At 46.4% G+C, this 19346-nt stretch overlaps 1 protein-coding gene across 2 annotated transcripts in view; it reads left to right on the forward strand.

Moving 5' to 3' along the window:
• B3GNT2 (UDP-GlcNAc:betaGal beta-1,3-N-acetylglucosaminyltransferase 2) overlaps window positions 1-19346 on the forward strand; it is a 153525-nt gene that overhangs the window by 103682 nt on the left and 30497 nt on the right. Inside the window, exon 1 of one of the 2 annotated variants that reach the window (XM_037048009.1) lies at window positions 17000-17084. The exons of the other annotated variant lie outside the window; for it this stretch is intronic. The gene's annotated coding sequence lies outside the window, so the exon portion shown is untranslated. Of the gene's footprint in view, window positions 1-16999; window positions 17085-19346 lie in introns of those variants that run through there. 2 annotated transcript variants of the gene reach the window in all.

The raw sequence follows: 19346 nt of genomic DNA on the forward strand, positions 1-19346 counted from the left end.
TTTCTGTGCTGACAAGCCCAGGGGTCACACAGACCCCAGACAGAATGACTGGAGCAAAGCTACCAATCCCCTGTGCTATCAGGACCATAGGGACACATTCAGAAGTGACAGCAACAGTGTGATGATTGCCTTAGTATGAGCGACACCCCAAAGAGATCACTCTGGGCCAAGGAGAGGAGATGATCTGGAACAAGGCTTTGTTGCCAAGCAACCCCAGAGGGAATGAAATTAACGCAATCTGTTTTTCATGTAACTGCATCTCAAATGAAAGCTGAGGCCAGAGTTGGTCCCATGCAAAATTAATAATTACCACGTGATTCTTTCTTTTAAATGCCTGATGCCAAAAGACTGGGGACTAAAAAAACCACTATATCCTTTTCTTTATCCTTTTCTTAAAGAAGTGATGGAAAAGGGAAAACAAATACATTCAGATCCTGGCTTATTTTTTTTCTTTTTTTCTGTGAGAGAGAGGGGAAGGGAGGGAGAAAGATAGGGTGAAAAACATCAATGTAAGGGAGAAACATCGATCAGTTGCCTGTCGTACAGACCTGGACCAGGGACCGAACCCGCCACAAAGGCATATGCCCTTGACTGGGAATTGAGCCTTTTGGTTTGCAGGAAGATGCCCAACCAACTGAGTCACACTGGCCAGAGTGAGAGCCTATGTTTTTCCATTTGAATATTAGATAGGAAATAAGGCATTTCGTAGACTGCTGTTGAACCTGCCCATTAGGAAACCTGCTTTAAAAGCCAGATCCCAAATAGACAAAACAATACGCACCAAAGAGCTGAGGGAGGATATGTTTCTTAGAGGCGAGAGACAGCTTTGGATCATTTGAGACCCTTTTAGTCTCCTTTTTAGAAAATTTACAATGCAATTTTCCCCATTAGTGTGTTCAGACATGGTAAATTATCACAAAAAAATAAAAATAGCCCTACTGCCTACAGCCTGCCCACTCTCCCTAACCTCACTCTAAAGGCTGAAGGAAGAACATAGCTTGATATGGTCACTAACCTTTGCTTTTTGAGAGTTTATCAAATAACATAGAAAAGAAGATTCCACTCCCACCTTGCTTCAGCTACAATAATTTGGGTAAATTAACTGTTTGGCTGGAGCAGAGCAATGGCTTTCTCACCAAGAGAACCTTTCAATGATTATTTTGTGGTTGTGTGACTCAAAGCATTGTTAGCCAAGGAAAGTAATTTTACCTGAGAAGGAAAACTTTCCTGCCTAACAGAAGGTCGGATCCAGTCTTTGTCCCGGGGAAGGTAGCTACCAGGCTGTCTTTCTCACTTAGTATTCACACAGTGTGTTTACTGGCATTGAGGCAGGACACTCCCTTGCTCTTCTTCTGCCACCCCACCACCCTCACTTCCCAGTAGCCCAGTTTGAGCTAATGTCCTCTTGGCCAGCTTGTCTCTGTGAAGCAATGAGTGTTTGCTGATGGAGCTGAGCAGAATGTACTGGCACAGAAAGAAGAAACCAGACAGCAAAGAGTGCACACTTGAGTTTTGTAAACCTCTATCCGTCAAGGTCTCAGCAGGAAACAGATGACAGGGGTGCTTTGAGGAGTGTCTGATAAAAGGATTATTTACAAAGGTTGGTGGGAAAACCGCAAAAGGTTGGTGTTACCTTGTGCCGGCAACTTTGGGTTGGGAGTTGTTACCAGGTCTAGGCCTGAAGAAGTGAGGCCTAGTTGGAAGAGGGGTGACATTTAGAGGGCCACACTACCAGAATGCAACCTTCAGTGGAGGTGTGAATATCCCAGTATACTTGTCCCCTTCCTTCTTATCTCTGGCTAGATTTCCCCATTTGGCCAAACCCCACTATAAGTCAGAGGGCAAGGAAACCCTTAAATGTAGTACCTATAGGCCAGCCTCCTGGGGTATGGAGCACCCCCTAGCCTATGGGGATGGGGTGAACCTTGGGCTAGCTGCCTAGTCTTGGCCCAATCAGGGGCTGTTCCTGGACATGAAAGAGCTTGGTGCTTTCTCTCTGAGCAGGGAGCAATAGGTGGGGCTGGTTCCTTTCTATAGGAGACGGTTGGTGTGCAGAGTCCATAGCTGACATGCCTTGGGTCCCTAACCCAAGATGATACGCTCCTGGAAGGCAGGGACCAGGGTCTGACATTAGTTTTCCAGTAGAACATGGCATTATTTATTTTAAGTCAGCCACTCAGTTGATATTTATTGCATTAGGCTGGGTAAAATGACACCTATGTTACAATTATCTACCTCAACCACATCTGTTCTTGGGGATATTTTAAAACACAAAGACATTTGACATTTGTTGAGAAGGACTTTGCTGATCCACAGGCACAGAAGCCAACCTAAGCTGGGCTGATGAAGAGACATGCTCTCAAAGTTTGCAACCTGTTGGGGACAGTGGCTCCCTTTTGCCTGAAATACCTCCCAGCTATATATGGCCAAGCCAGGGGTAGGCTCAGTTCCTTGCACTAAGAAACCTCTCCCAGTAGCAAGAGAGCAAGTAAGGCACTGTCTCCTGCATTGGTAACCCCCTTACTGCGTTTCAGTGACACGAGCTTATTGACACTGGGGAGAAACACCACCGATTCTTCCCAGAGTAAAGATAGCCATGGTGTGAAGCAGGGACTCCATGCTGTGTGTCCTAAGATGTTTTCTTCCTGGGTGGACCTGAGGGATAGAATTTCTTTGGCTAAAAAGTGAGGGTGTGAGCTATAGTACAATCTACTAGCAGAAACATTTGTGGGCTCTTCTACACTTCTGGTCTAGGATGTCTGAGGCAAAAAACAAACTAACAAACAAACGAAAAAACCTGTTTCCCTTGCAGGGACAACTGGCACTTTCAACATGGCACATCTTTTCAGATCAAATTGTCAAGTCTTTGGGAGACTCATTCACCCAGAGACAGCTGGACAGCAACTTGAAGGTTATTCATGAACAGCAGAGTTTGACCCATGGGGCTGGGAAAGGTTTTAATTTACTTCATCTGAGAAGTTATTGAGGACTTTCCATCTGTTTTGGAATGCTCTGTCCCAAGCTGTAGAGGTTAAAACTTCTCCTTTCTGGGGAAAACCATTCCCCCAAAGTCACAATCTTCAGTGTCCATTCTCTCTTTTCTTCCTCCGATCTGCCATCTCACCCAGTCAAGAAAAACACATCTGTTGTCTTCCCTATGCAAGTTGCTGCCTTGCACAGAACTTGCACCTTTAAACCAAACCAGCAATCCATAAACCAAACCAAAGGAGAACACAGGGAAGGGAAGTGGAACTGGTTTCCCTTGAGCCCTGCCTGGTTTTCATCTGGCACAACCTGATTCTAAGTCACACTAGCAAGAAGCCTGATTCACTTTAACTCTTCCCATCTGCCTGCTCTTTCATTGAAAAAAAAAATTTTAAATGTATGTTTTCTGATTATAACAATCACAAATACCATTGGGAAAAGAGAATGTACTCTTTCCACCTCTAATACAGTTTAAAACTGAAGCCATGCTTGACTCTTCCCTCCCAGGGGTTTTCAGAGGAGGTGGGTGCGTGCAGCCCTCCACCTGGGACCCTGGATTCCATCGTGGTACCTGTTGCCTGTTCAGAGAGCTTTGGCCCCAGTGCCTGTGATTTTGTTCAGACGATCACAGCTGTCTAAATGTTCATTTTAACCAGATTTTACTGATACAAGTGTAGAGGGACAGTCAGGAAATAGCAGTGGATTGTTATTTCATTAGAAACATTTTGAGTCCAGGCTTCGCCAGGCACTCGCTGTTACCTTCTGAGACTCTCCAGCCCCTCTGTGTGTTTATCATTTGTGAAATTTTAGCTGTTTGACTATGTCTAAGATTCTATAAATTGCCCTGAGCCATAGTTTAAGAACAAAGTGTTTATTTGATTAATCTACGTTCTCTGTCCACCACGGTTCTTACCCTTTCCACTTCAAAGACCTACAGATTTTACTGTTTTCTCATTACCCAGCCCTACCACTTTTCCCCATTGTAAGGAGTGAAATGTTCTCTTCCACCTGTTCATGCCAGTGAGCAAATGTGTCTCACTCCTTGGTTATTTTTCATGTCATTTTTCTTTGCTCTTTCTTTGGTCTTCCCAGTCTTTCATCCCAAATGAGTCCTCACAAAAGCAGGTTTGCCTCTCGGTTCTATGGCTTTAATTGACATATTCAATTAATGAGCAAGTCTTTACTGGGCACCCACAATGCACAAAGCACAGCTCAGCACTGTTGAAGAGGTAAAATAGTTTTGAGACATGTTCTCAGCCTCCAGGAGACAAGACTCCTGAGACTGCAAATCCTAGTTGCCTCTGGTTCAGTGCTGACCTCCACGCAGCTGACTCAGATGACCGTCCCTCCATGCCAAAACATTCTCTCGTCTGGGCTGCTGCATCTGCGTGCCGTGTTTGTTTCCTTTTTCTCTCATTTCTTCCTGGCTTCCTTTTGCTGGATCCTCCCTTGTCCATTCACTAAATTTGGTCCTCAGGGGCTCTGTCCTCAGCCCTCTTCTCTTCTCAGTCTCTTCTTTCCCTGGACCATTTCAACCATTCTTATGACTTTAGTTACCACCTATATGCTTATACTTCCCCCAAATCTATATGTTTATTCAGACATATGTCTGGAGCAGGACCCGTGATCACATTATTTGTGGTGAGACATGGGATACATAACAACCGTAACTACCCTCTGGTAGGTTCCAGTCAGATTTTGCTGCCAAGTTGGTTTTAGTGCCACCTTATGAGAAAACTTTCAGTTTTCAGAGCTTTGTGGACTCCAGAATCGCAGAGAAGATTATGGGCCTGTATTATGAGGGGCAGCCTTTGTTAGTCCAGCAAGGGAAGAAAGATAAAGAAAAAGAAACAGTTCTGCATTTCCCTTTCTGCAGAATGACAGGTGTGCACAGGACTTTAGGTCTCTACTTGTAGAATGAGGAGTAACCAGACTCTGGTGAACAGTTTTTCTTATTGGAATATATATATACATATACATATACATATACATATACATATACATATACATATACATATACATAAAGTTCTACCACATCTGGCTCCTCACTACAGTAGTGGCATATCAGAATCCAGCACCTCACTCTACCTAGAATTTCTCACTTAGCTGAAACGCTTGGGGTTTCTTTAACACACAGTCTCTGTACTTCCTGAACGTACACACAAACATTCATATGTATGGCTTTAATTCTTGGGTATTTTACTAGGTAGGGAACAATGAACAAATTAATTCCCCAGCTCTTTTCAATGATGACTACTCTCATACGCTAACATAACACTTCCCATGAGCTGGCCTTACGAGATTAGTAACAGAGCTAGAGGATGTTCAAGGAGCGGGGGGTGGGGAGACAGGGCGGCATCGTGCAAAGACTGGATAAAATGTTATTTTAGTATTTTCAGTGAGACAGAGAAAAAATCTATACAACTATCTCTACCCACTACCCGCCCCCCTTTTGTTTTCTAAAGCCTTTCTTTGTCCAAATCTCAATTTTGGATTAGACCCTTGTTGACTATGTCTGTTTCAGTCCTAAATAAGGGCTTATTTGTTTGACCCGCCACATCCATAACGGCTCTGACTGCTCATTTGATTTCCCATTGTGTAGACTGTGCTAGGAAGCTTGGCAGGAAGCGCACTATGAAAATGTGGAACTGAGCAGCTTAATGTGTGTAATTTGGGAAGTTCAGCAGATGCCAGGGCTTAGCAGGCTCCCAGCCCGTTCAAGACTAATCCTGTGGATTTTCATTCTCCCCCCATGGGCATCATGCCTCTTAAGTCTGAGGGCTTGGGTCCCACCCAAACTCAGTCCACACAGCCAGCTCCCAGCCATTTCACTCTTAAAAACCAGGACAATAGTTGACACTTGGAAGCTCTCCTGTCACTTCTTCCTGCGGAAGTAGAAGGGTAATGAGATCATTGGTTTCTAGACGTGGTTCTGGTACAGGCTGACATGGTTTCTCAGGACATAAGAGTGAACTCCAGGTTGATATCTAGGAGACCTGGATTGGGCTAGGGATTGCTCCCCTGTAGTGGATGACACGTGCCACCCAGATTCCCCCTCCAAGACTGAAGCTCTCGTTTCCCAATCTACTGGGAGTGTTAACAGCAGCAACTGTCAGCTGAGATCCTCTCTGAGATTTTTCCTCTGCTGAAAACGGCCACTTTGCTAATGGTTATGCTCCTTTCCAAACTGCAACCCTCATCTGATGTCTGGTGGATCAAGAGTAAAAAGGCTCAGCTCTCTCACACTGATTTAGGACAACTCTGAACTATCCTGGCACCAGGGCTCCCTGAAAGATCAGCCAAGACCTTTATTGTGACTACTGCAGTTCAACATCTCTATTCATTTGTGCTTACTTCCCTTCCTCCATGCATTGATGCTGAGAATACTCCCCAATAAAATTCCTGCATGCAAATCTCTGTCTCAGGGATGGGGAAACCCCACTGCAACACTCCCTTTACTCTGGTTGGTACTGGACTGACTGTGTTTGGAGTCCATACATCCTTCACACGATCACTCAGGAGTACTCTGTAATTGGACTAAGCTAGTCAGGTGGCCTCATTCATTTAGCCAGGGATTGGCTTACGAAGGGTCATGTAACCAATGATGTAGGAAGGGAAATCTGGTAGGAAATTGTAGGAAAGCTTTCCCGCATCATGAAAAGAGACAAAGGAAGAAGAAATTCTTTTTCTTTTTTTTCAAAGGAATTTATTTTATTTTACTTTTCTTGTCATTTAGAGAATATCTTATTAGTTTCTATAATAAAACCCATGTAAATTAAGTCTTGTACAAATAGAAAAAATGTTGAATGTTTCTAGACTGGTATAGATGTTAATTTCTGTACAACATCGACCCAACATGGTACAACTGGGATAGTTTTTCTGAAGTTGACAGCACAGCTAAAGTTTCCAAAAATTCAAATTTTTAATATATATATATATATCCACATATATATGTTTATACACTTATATATACATATTTATACAAAAACCCAATAACAGCATGTTATCAATCAATAGCATAGAAATTCTTTTACTGATGGTGTTAGTCCTGAGTGGAATTCCTGAAATAGCTGTAAAAAGGGACAGAAGTGGGAAGAAGATGGAGCAGAAAAATTAAACTGAAGCAGATGACCTTTCTGTCACCTGGGATAAATCCCCTTGGTGCAGAAGAGATTTGTCATGTGAGTACTTAATGATGGAGCTAGGTTTACAGTCTCTGACTCTTGTTCCAGTCCCAACTGTCCATTCCACTTCCCCATCCTTGGGTCATCTGTCCTTTTTGAAATGTTTGATTGTCAAGATTCTTCCTTGAAAGTTTTCTGGTGACCCAGATTCTTTTTTTTTTTGACTTTTGATGATCATTAATTTGACTTTGGTTGATCAATTAAACTCTGCTTCCTTTTTCTATGGAATTATGGGCATGAAGTTTATACAGTTAATGTTATGCATTAATGTGTGTGCGCAGCTGGGGGTGGAGGGAAAATGGCTTCTAAATGATGCTGACTCTGGAAAACTATGTTCTTGGATGGTTTTAGAAGAGAAAAGAAAGAAACGGTGATGAAAAGGCTTTGAAATTATAGAAGAACAAGGGCTTGAACCTAATGTTTGGCCCAGCATAGGATATTTAGTTTTAGAAAAATGTATTCTCTCCTATCTGTAGTTTGTTTTGAAATGTCAGTTCATAGCTACCCCAGTTTGATGCAGAAGAAACTGCCTGACGTGGCAGTGGAACTGATGGTGGGGAGCACACTTCTTTCCTCCATTTACCAATATTCCCCTCCATGTAAAGACTGTTGGGTTTTTTTTTTTTTTTTGCTAGTTGAGGTCTAATTTATAAACAATAAAATGCACAAATCCAAAGTACGCAGTGTGATTATGTTTTGACAATGGTATACTCTCATGTAACCATCTTTCTAGTCAACAGATGGAACATTTCCCTCATTTCAGAAAGTTCCTTATCCTCAAAGCAACTAGTTTTCTGACTTCTACAACCATAGGCTAGTTTTTATCTGTTCTTGACCTTCATGTGTATTTTTTGTATATGACTTATTTCACTCAACATGTTTTGAGGTCCATCCATGTTATTATATGTATCCTACCTCCCTTTTGAGACTCTCATGGGGACCACTGCTCTCTGATTTCTCTGTCTGTCATGCTAGAACCTGGCCCTTCCTGGTGATAGTTTTGCTGTGATACAACTTGCCAAGTGAGTGTCTTAAATCATTGGGTCCTAAAGATCAAGCAAGTGGCTCTTCCCAGGGAGAGCCAATTGATCTTTCCAGTGTACATGGTGATAATGATGATGATGTTCGAACTCTCTGGAATGAGGATAGAACAGAAATTCCTCCTATGAATTCCCGGGACAAACCCTCAGAATTCTATGCAAAGACACCACTTGTACTCCATCTTGGTGAGGACTTGGTCTCGCTGCCATGGTCAAGGGAGAAACAAACACTTACTAAGTGTCTACAGGCACTTGGTCAAAAATGACCTCATTTCTACTTCCTGGGAACTCTTTGAGATAGGTATTGCTATACCTATGAGGGCACACAGGGCTTATTTCCAGAGTGTTATTTGAATCAGGAGGTTTGTGGACTTCCATGCCATGATTTTTCACCAGCAGCAGCAGCCAAAACCTAGGCCTGTGTGTCCATCTGAGGTGGCTCGTGCATACCTCCAGGGGACTGTTAGACCTCAGTTATAACCATAACTGCATTGCTGCAGGGCTAGAGAGGACTTGGAGCTAGAGGGATTTCCTTTCTCAACAAAAGCCAACTAGAGTTGGCAGATAAATTGTCGTTTTTCAGAAATATTCTGTTCTCCTTAGCTGGACAGCCCTGACCTTTGGTAACGGTCAGATCTTTGTTACGTCCCTTAGAAATCACTGTTTTGTTACCGTTGTGTTTACCACTGAGATAGTTTCCAGACCCAGGAAAGCTTTACAAAGGATGATGCTGGCAAAGAGGCATTAGGCTCTCTAATAGGTTTATGCCCTGATAATCATATTAATGGCATTGTCTCATACTTGATGCTATAATTATGGGCCTCTCCTCTTGAATGTAATTTTGTACTTTGATAGTAATTACGAGTATGGTTTTGTGTTTCTCCTTAATGAAAGTTCTATTCACCAAACAATATAATGACCCTAACAGAGATGACTGTTCCCTTCAAATTGCTGTCCTCAGGCCCCACCACAATGCTATGTACAAGCTGGACTTCATGAACCTGGGAATTCTGAATTCTTCCTGCATCACAGGACTCTGTGGGACGTGGAGCAACCTGTCGGAATCACAATATTGTTTCTAGTACCATTGTCAGATAATAAGGTTTTGTGTTTTTCTGACATTGCAGTCAAAAAAACCTAGAGGGAATGTGTTTACTGTAGAACCTAGTTAATTTTTAACCTGTAACTCAATTGTTCAACATTCACAGAGTGTTGAACACTAGTATTATCTCTAGTATTAGGTGTTTGGCCTCCAGAAAGCTACTTTTGGGGTCTTCATTTTCCTATTTGCAAGTTCTAAGGGATTTGGACTGGAATTCTAAGAATTCCAGTGCCAAGATTCCACCTTTCTATTAGTAATTAATATTTTAACCATTGACAGGTGGCTGGATTTTTTTTTTTAAGTTTTCATGGCCCCACCTGGGACTGATTAACAGACTAATGAAACACTGCTATGTTTCTGGAGCTACCTAAGTCCACCGCATATACAAGATTTGGGGATTTGGGTTGCTGATACTACTCATGTGCACTTGGCTCAGTTGTACACTGAGAGCTTTGTTGTACACCCAAGCCTGTGGTGAAGGGAGGAGGGAGGTACAGGGCTGTGTCACCAGCTAGGCCATGGGACTAGCCACAGAGGAAGAAGGCCTTTATCCTGAACCATGTCCAAAGGCTTGCAGGAGATGGCCCCCAACTCAGCCAAGGAGGTAGAAATCAGCTCTGGGTGCTTGCAGGTCTTGGGCCCTGGCATGACACCTCCAGGTGTGTTGTGGGTGCTCCCAGACAATGAAGCAGAGGCAGTAAAAGGCAAAGGAGGCAGGTATGAGAGCTGGCTCAGGGCTTTGACTCTGGACACACAGGTAGGTGCCATAGGCTGGCCAGGTGCAGTGAAGCAAATAGCAGGAGGAGGAGTGCCCAGGACTGTTTGCTCAAAAGCCTGCAGGTCATCTGGGTAAAATTACCAGGTGTGTGTTGGTACCAATGAGGGCACAGAAAACTTGCTGAAGATCAACCTCTGTTTCTTCACCAGGAAAATGGGTGACAAAGAAAGACCAAAACATGAGAGGCCTGGGGCACAGCAGGTAGATTGTGTAACTCAGCCCCCTCAGCCACCCCGGGCAGGATTGAGAGGAGACTGGGCTTTAAGATTAAGCACAGGCTAGAAAGTAGGGGTGCAAAGAGATAAGTTTGCAACCTAAAAATGTTTTCTAGACCTATGGCAGACTGTCAGGTCAAGTCTTTGCAGCCACAAAGAATGGGCATATTTGCGAATATTATCCTCAGGATCGGTGAAAAGTCAGAGTAGCTTCCAGTCCATCAGCTCAGGAAATCTCCCAGACTTCCAGCTCTGGCTAATTGTTCCCTTTTCTGATCTCAGAGCCCTTATTTTCTGTACCTTACAATTTAGCACTTAATCAGACATAGCAGTGCATTCCTCTCTAATTGTTTTTGGTGTGTTTGTGCTGTCTCTGGGACAAGATTACAGCTTCCTTTAGAGCAGAGACTCTGAATGTTTTGGGGGAGGCTTCTAGGAGAGATGTGGGTGTATGTGGTGGGGTTCTGAACCCGAGAAATCATTCCTGTTCCTATCGTGCTGTATAGTTTAGGAGGTGCTTTTGCTTCTCTCTCCTATTCCCTATAATTGCCTTGAGAGGTGGTGTGTTTTAGCATCCTCATCTTACAACAATGAAACTGAGACAGAAGAGGTCAACAACCTGTCTGAAGAAGAGAGAAGGTGAGTGTAGCAGAGGTAAAATAAGCCTGGGATTCCTGATTGACCGCCAGGATCCCATAGGGGCTCATCTGGACAACAGAGTTCTCAGTGGAGGAGAGGAGGGTAGTTGTGGAGGCTTCCACATGCCCTTCCCTGATGGAAACCTTGAGGGGAAGAAAGATGTGAGGGGGATGAGGTCCTGCTTTGCCAAGCTACTGGGTCAAGCTTCATAAAGACACAATCGGGGCAAAATCAGCTCTGCCACTCATGTCTATTTCCACTGTTATTCCCTAACGGATCCTCTATCTGCCATCATACCACAATGCTCTCTGCTCTTTCTAGCACCTGATTTCCCCCTCTCCGCTCACCAAGCTCCCCGCCCCCGCACATCCAAATCTTATCTATGGGTCTCTAGGACTGCAGACTTCAACGGGCAAACAGAATGTAAGGGCAGTTCACTGATGCATGCATCTGTCCACCCATCCTTAAGGTCTGCTTAGAATGAAATTCCCACCTTCTCTGCCTTCCCTGCAGCAGTGGGAGATGAAGCTGCACTCTTTCACCTCTGTGTCCCCCCGGGCCTCAAGGTGGGTGAGTCCTCTTTCTCCGATCATTTCTCTTTTACCTCCTGCAAACACCCTGTTCCTTTGAAGAGGCTGCCACCTAGCCATAGTCTCTCTCCTCTTGCTGGTGGTTCCCATCTTCTCATTTCCTGGTCACTCCCTTTCTCTTACACTCATAGGACTTTAGCTCACAACTCCATGGCCTTCACATTGTGACTGCAATTCCTGCCCACATCCTGGATGGCTTCACTATCCACACAGATGACCCATCCGATACCCTGCTTCTGAATCCCCTAATCTCACATTCCCTAGTGACTTTCTCTTCTGCCTTTCCCCAATACATTCTGGCTATGTTATGGCTCTAAACTTGTCTATCTCCTAGAACACTAATTTTTTTGAAATAACAACAAGGATGGATTTTAATCTTTATTTACAGGACTGAACCACTCATTTAAGCATCCAGATGTCTAACCCAACTCCCTCTCCTTTCTGCATGACTGAGCCTTGGCCCCACCGACCCATCCAACCCACTAACTTCCATCCTTTCTCTCCGATCATACATCATGTCAACTCCACTTTTGCCAAGGTCTCCAATGTGCTCCTCTGCCTTAGCAATTCCCTCACCTGAGCCTGCACCAGAGCAGACAGCTAAGCTCTGCTGCAGGAAATCACACGAGACGGCCAATGGGCACTTTACAAGTTCAAACCACCAACCAAGAAGGTTGCCATGCTGTCTTGACATCTGGCATATTCTCTGAACATCTCAATTCTCTTATCTGCTGCAATGACTGTGTCAAGCCTCCACTTTCTTCAAATCTCTCATTTCTCCTTGCCCCACCCCCAGCCTCTTGCATGTCACAGAGTAAGAGGAAATTATCAGGTGGAAGGATTCAGCATTGCACACCAAACCTGCCTGATGTAGCCCTCCTCCAACTTCTTCCCTCCTGTTATAATAAAGGAGGTGGTCTCCTATATGACGTTAGTCTTTCCACCCATCCTCTGGTTCCGTTCCCCCCATGGTCACAGGAAGCTTTATTGTCCATTGTCCTCTTTCTGCTGTACCTCCATCTTTCTCCTTTCTATGGGATCCTCCCCATCTGCATTTAAACACACTCAAGCTATTCCATCCTAAAAATAAAAGTAATATACAAACTAAAGTAAACCCACCACTGACATAATATCCCTCTCCAGCTACTTCTCTCTCTGACCCTTCACCATCAAAACTTTTAGGTGTTGCTTGTACTCAGTGCCTTTCTTTATTTCTTCACCACTTGCTCTCTCCTTAGTGCCCTCCACCCCTTCACTCCACCAGTCACTGTTCTGTAAAAGTCCCAATGACGCCAAGGTCACTCAATCCATTTTCCTTGGGTCTCAGCCATTTAGAATGTTGTTGACTACTGCCTTTTTCTTGTGACACATTCTTCCCCTGGGCTCTGTGACCCTACCTTCCCAAGCTCCTAGTTTTCCTCCTGCCCCTCTGGCTGCTCCTGTACCCCCTCTGCCAGATAGTTTACCTCTGTCCAGCCTTTAGAGAAAGGTTCCCTGAGGCTCAGCCCTAAGCCTTCTTCTGACTGAACTCCACACTCTGCCAGGAGACCACGTCTACACCAGCCACTCCAGCTCCAGCCTCTCCTCAGAGCACCGTACCCTACAACCAACCACCTAGAGAACACCTCCACTTGGACACCTCACAGGCACTTCAAACCGACCTCGACCAAATGTGAACTTTGGGAAGGTTTTCTAAACCTTCCACCCTGAGAGGTCCCCGGTTCAGAAAACTGGACCACCATCCATCTAGCTGAAGAAGCAGAAACCTGGGAGTTTGCCTTGATTCCTCCCTACCTAAGCAGTCACCAACTCTTGTTGGTGTTCACTTTTCTCCATTTGCTGTACTCCTTAAACAATCCATTTCACTCATAGCAACAACCTCCTAACGGACAGACCCTCCACCCTCCTCTTCCCCCCTTCCTATCCCTTCTTCGCACTGTGGTAGTCAGAGTGAGCTTACTGGAAATGGTATACTAGGCCCTGCATGATCTAGCCTCTGCCTCACTCTCCAGCTTCCCCCTCAACCACATTCCCCTTTCTAACCTGAAACAGCCAGGAACTCTGTTCCACTCTCCTTTTTGCCTGAATATATCCTGCTGACCCTTCAGAGCTCAAGTCAAATGTAATCTCCTCTTGGACTCCCAGACAACTGTGACCATATACCCTTTTGCCCATATCACAACTGTAAACATATAACTGACAGTGCATTTACTTGCTTAGCCCTTCTCTCTCCAGCTAGACAGTGAACTTCCAGATGGAAGTGTGTCTGCCATGTTCACCGCTCCAGTGCCTAGCCCTGTGCAGTGCACCTAGTAGGTGGTCAACACATACAAGAGAGGGACCCCCCCAGACCTGGGATTTATTTATAGAAAACTATGTATTTATTCTCACATGTTTGAACTTCAGTCACCTTCAGAGTACTCTCCATTTGATGCAATACACCTCCTGAGATGTTTTTCTCCACTGCTCAGAATGCTTTTCGAACTCATTTATGTTGATGCCTTTTAGTGCTTCTGCTGTTTTTTGTTTCCCCTCTTCCACATCGGTAAAAAGTTTCCCTTTGAGGACATTTTTCATCTGGGGAAACAAACAAACAAAGTTGCTTGGGGCAACATCAGGTCAATAGGGAGGGTAGGGCATAGGGGGCATGATGTTTTTTGGTGAAAAACTGCTGAACTCTCAGCGTGGTTGTGGGCAGGTGCACTCGTAAATGAGCAAATGCACTGAAAGTCTTCAAAATAAATTCACTGAAGCCAAATGCAGCCTCTCACAACAACACCAGCTTATACACTAATACAGATGGGATCCTAGAACACTCACGTAGCAGGGAAAGCCTGAACTACAAGGGACTCACCGTCCAGAAGATAATTCCGTTTTCGGGGGGAGGCCCCTCTCGTATTTGTTAAATATATGAATAATACATCTTTAACTAACAATGATGGACCCAGGCCCCAACCTAAGAGTAGAGACTATAGCCAAGTAGGTGTGGAATTTAGTCCTGAAAAACAATGTAATTGTTAAGATATACTCTCTTTTGCATTAATTAATAGCACAATGGAGAGAATGCCTTTATTTTTTAAATTGCAGGGCCTGGGCAGCTTTTGGCAGCTACAAAGGACATAAGCTAATTTCTTTCTTGGTTGCCAGCTAACGCTGTAGCAGTTTCTTGACTAAAAACTCCTTGGCTGGCAGTTCCTAAAAGTAAATCTGAGACTATTGGGAGTGCCTTTAAAGGGAAGACACATATGCACAGAAACAATATACCAATCCAATGGCACAGAAAAATCTTCAGATGTCAGTGTTGTCCAATCACAGCAATTAAAGAACAACAGCCTGAAGATATCTTTATTTAAACCAAAGAATATGGACTCGGGATTATTTTGATACAAAAATGAAAGACATAGGCATTAATTTATACTTTTCTGTAGATTTCTTAAAGATTTTCTAATTTCTATATTTCTTTAAAATGTTTTAGTAGCCAAGAGGCAACTGACTGATGTATCTCTGACACAAAGACGTTTCTCTCCCTTTCTTCCTCCCTTCCCCTCTCTCTGAAAATAAATAAATAAAATCTTCAAAATATTTTGTTCGCTTTTTAAATTATGAAAGTCAAGATAACTGCACAAACACAAAATTCAAAGTCAGTAAGGGTATGAAACTCATCTCCCCTCCTCCAACACTTCTATCCCACCCTGCGGGGGTGTGGGGGCGGGTAACTGTGGTCAACAGTCAGTGTGCATCCTTCTAGATGTTTTTCTGTCAATATACAAAAACCTATCTTGTTTCTTGGACAGTATATTATACTCTTAGGAGAATCATGTGATCAACATAAAAGCAAAAAGGTCTGGAAGCTGAAAATCAAAACTTTTCTAGATCTGACTGAGAGTTTCTGTTTCCAGTGCACTCACTAGGCTCAGTGCACCCGGTAGCAACGGGCTATTCTTTCGCGCTGAGTTTACGATTAACTGGGCTGAGCTCATAGGTGGCTGAAATTCTTACAGTAACGATTCCTTCCCTTTGGGTTAATTCCGCCTCTGAAAAATGCAAATAGTTGAGGGTGAAGCGGCCTTAATTTCTCAGTCTGATCATCTAAAAGGGGAACGCTGCTTTCTTCTCGGAGAGAGAAGGACCAAAGCAGGGGTGGGGTAGGGGCAAGTGGGGGAAGGGAGGCCCGCTTTCAGGTGCGCTTCTGGACAAGCTGACCAGCTGGCAGTGCGGGGGCCTTTCAAAGCTGGGAAACCTCTCCTTCCCGCCCCCCTGGGCTCACCTGAGGCCCCAGTGTTGCGTCGACAGCAGCTCCGACTCACCGTAGAATGCAGTGCTCCGGTGAGCCCGCACGGGGCGCTGGGTAGGAGGGTGCGTCTGCGGCGGTCCCCAGAGTTCTGGCCGGTGGGGTGTCGTTGGCGCTAAGCCCCGATTCAGCCCCGGAGAGCCGGCGTTATGTGTGTCAGAGGTCAGCCATTTAGGTTGCGCCTAGGTATACGCTCTGCTCCTTCGACCCCGGCACGGTTCGAGGCCCAGTGTCTGGGCACCTTGCGTTTCCAGTTTTCCGTGGCACCCGTGGAACCTCGAGGAAATCTGCATGACACCGCAAGGAGAACTAAAACTTCCCCCTCACCATGTCCTAGGTGGCTTAAAAACCTTAAGACAGGGTGGCTGTGGCAAATAGGGCACCGCCCTAGGCCTTGGGCTTTAGGGCTTCATTTGGGCACCTAAGAAGTAGGTGGGTAGAGCACTGGTCAAGTCCCACTCAGGCCCTGGTTCCTCCTTCTCCCACTTTCCACGGTGGAATCTCGGGTTTTGCGGGGGCGCACTAACCCAAGCCTTGAGGCATGGCCGGCATCTGGTGTTGATCCAGTCACAAACTGGCTGCGTCTAGAAGAGGTGAATGGAGCCCTCACGAGGCCATGTGCATAGGCCCCCAACATCAGACGTACAACAAGTGGGGCGTCTTGCAGCTGGAGGGATTTAGGTTAGACCGTAGATGGAATATAATTATTTTGAACTTCGAACTGCCCCATTTTTCCGAAGGGTCTGCTTCTTGGGGTTGCCTTCCTCCAGCTTAACCCTTTGCTTTCCAGGTGTGAGCCTAGGGCCCCGGAGAGTCCGGGGAAGGCAGGTGGAGCACAAGCCGGGTGAGTCCTGGACTTGGACTAGCCGGGCCGCGGGAGACAGGCCTTTTCCAAACTTGGGGAACAGGGAGGCAGGCGGTGCCGGGAGGTGACGCGAGGGGCGGTGCCGGGCCCAATTGGCTCCTCGTGAGGGGGCGGGGGCGAGGCCGAGCTCCAGCGCCCGGGGTGGTGACGGCTCCGGGAGCTGGAACCCGGAGTGAGGCGCAGCGGCTGCGGCGGCAACAAGTGCCGGAGCCGAGCGGAGCCGAGCGGAGCCCGAGCTGTCTCCGCCGCCACCACCCGGCCGCCAGTCTCGGGCGCAACGCATGGAGTTTGAGCGGCTGCGGTCGCCAGGCTGAGCCGCGCCGAGCGGCCGGGACGTGGATGTGGCCGCGATATCCCGCCCCCGCCCCGCTGAGCAGGAGCTGCTCCCGGACAAGGTAGGGCCGGGTGGGTTGTGCACCCCCGCCGCCTGCCTCTCCACTTTCTCCCCCAGCCACTTCCCCAGCCCGGTCTGCTCCCGCCACCTATTTGCTCCCTGCGCCCCCTCCGTTGGCCTCCCTCGTCTCCACCCCCAACCACGTTCCTCCCCGGCTCCGGTTTCGTACCCGGGTCCCAGCAGAGGAAGCCGTCTCCGGGTGGCTCCTGCGGCGTTTAGCGGCCCCTCCCCTGGCCCCCGCGCCACTGCTCCTACCTTAGAGGAGAATAACAAACCCCGCCGTAGCGTTTGTTTGGAGCCTCCTGTCCCGGTCTGTCCCCGCCCCGCTGCACCCCAACTTCCGGGGGAGCCTGCGTCGGGGTGCTGGCAGGCAGTGTGGAGTGGCGTGTGGGCCTTTTCTGGGTCGCTCTGGTATTTCGGGGAGGGAGCGCAGCGCGGATCGGCGCTCACACCCCCGCACCCCGCACGCTCCGCGCCGGTCTCCCGTGCTGCACGGGGAGATCAGCTGTTCTGTGAGCCAGAGAGCCCCCACGGCTTCTCCCCACCTCCAACTGCCTACCACTGTCACCTGCGGGTCCCCCAAAACTGGGTTCTGCGAAACTTAGGGAGAACCTTTCGCTTTGACCTCTAAAAAAATACCCCACAGTGCCCGCGTTGATGATTAACCGGGTTGAAACCTGGGGAGGGGGAGGGGGTACTGCCGGGAGTGCGTCCGACTAGCTTCTGCGAAACACCTTTCGGGTAGGGTGGGCACTGGGGCGCTGGCTGGGCACCCCGAGGGGCTGCGGGCGCAGGTCCTGGCGGCCGCACGGAGATGGCAGGTGGTCCCTTCTGGAGGCAATAAAACCGAGTTACCTTAACTTCCAGGCCACGGTATTTTACACTCAGGGCTGGGCATCCGCACTACTCACGGACCCCCCCCCCCCCCCCCCCCCAAGGNGATTTATGTACATTTTAAACGCGGGTTTCTGAGGAGGCCCGCTCTTTTCCGAAATGTGGGGGTGGTGTGTCTGTCATTGCTCCGCTGCGCCGCGGGGCCTCCTGAACCTCCGCATCTTTGTAGAAGGATAGTTCAGAACGATTGTACCCTATTCTGCTGCCCCTCCCTTGTTGGAAGCTTGCTGTAGATTTCAGATTACGAAGCTAGTTGGTGAATATGGGCTTCTACTTGTTGTAACAGTTTCTTTCCAGTGTAATTGTGCCTTTGAATAGTTAAGGTTGTGCCCGAATGGGCCGGGACTGGGACTAGAAAGGCGGGGCCGAGGTGGTCCCAGGCGGTGGCTCCCAGCGTTCTAGTGGTTGCGCTCGTGCAGATCTTGACAAGCTGATTCTTAGGCCGGGCGGTCACTTCCCACTGTCCTAGTTCTCACTTCTGTTTCTTTAGAGTAGAGGTTATTGGGCCTGGTGGATTTTGGGAGAGTGTTACACGGAGCGTCTGTACTCTTAAATTAGATTTTAAGGCCAGTTCTGAGTAAATGTTTCCTTGCTGCCCAGCCTTTGCAAATATCTTTATCTTTAGGTCTTCTTTTTGAAATTACTTTCTCAGATTGGAATACTGGGTTTTCCCTTGGGAATCTCCATGCCGTAGGGGCTCACGGCTCTTCATTTGATATTTTTGTGCAGATGGTATGGTGAAAGGTCTGATTCTCCGTAAAAGTGCAGTTTCCATCCTCACTGTTCACTAGTCCTGATTCTGCCACATAGTGTTCAGTGCGACCTTGGGCAAGTTTAGCATCCCAGCCTCGTTGGACATACTTGGTTTTGGGGATGGTAATGTCTGCTCCACCAGTTTGTTTTTGAGGACAAATAGGATAATGTTTGCCCAACTACTAACTTTGCATCATGGCACTTAAGAAGTACATAATTAGTGGTAGACATTGTGAAATCAGTATATGGTCGAAGTTGCTCCCTGCATCAACTTACCCTAAGGCAAAAAAACAGGAACCGGCATGGAAATGGTTTAGATTTGCCTGAGGCTGAAACCAGGCAGATAGTTTATCCAAGGAGTAAGGTAGTTTTTTGAGGAAAACAAACATAATAATTTGCAAAATTTATGAGTTGACTTTTTTTCTGGGTTTTGTTGGAGAGCTAGGTATACAGATGATTCGTGGCTTTGAAGATTTCCTTGTTTGTAAAAAAAAGAACAAAAACCAACCATTGAGATTTCTAATTCTAGGATACTAAACTTGCTAAAAAATAGGAAAGTGGAACTGATAATTCATGGTTGGTTTTTCCCTGTACAGTTTATTTAAGTAGGTGACTT

This window comes from Sturnira hondurensis, unplaced genomic scaffold (genome assembly GCF_014824575.4).
Source record: "Sturnira hondurensis isolate 20B ecotype Veracruz unplaced genomic scaffold, ASM1482457v3 Scaffold0006413, whole genome shotgun sequence".
NCBI lineage: Eukaryota > Metazoa > Chordata > Mammalia > Chiroptera > Phyllostomidae > Sturnira > Sturnira hondurensis.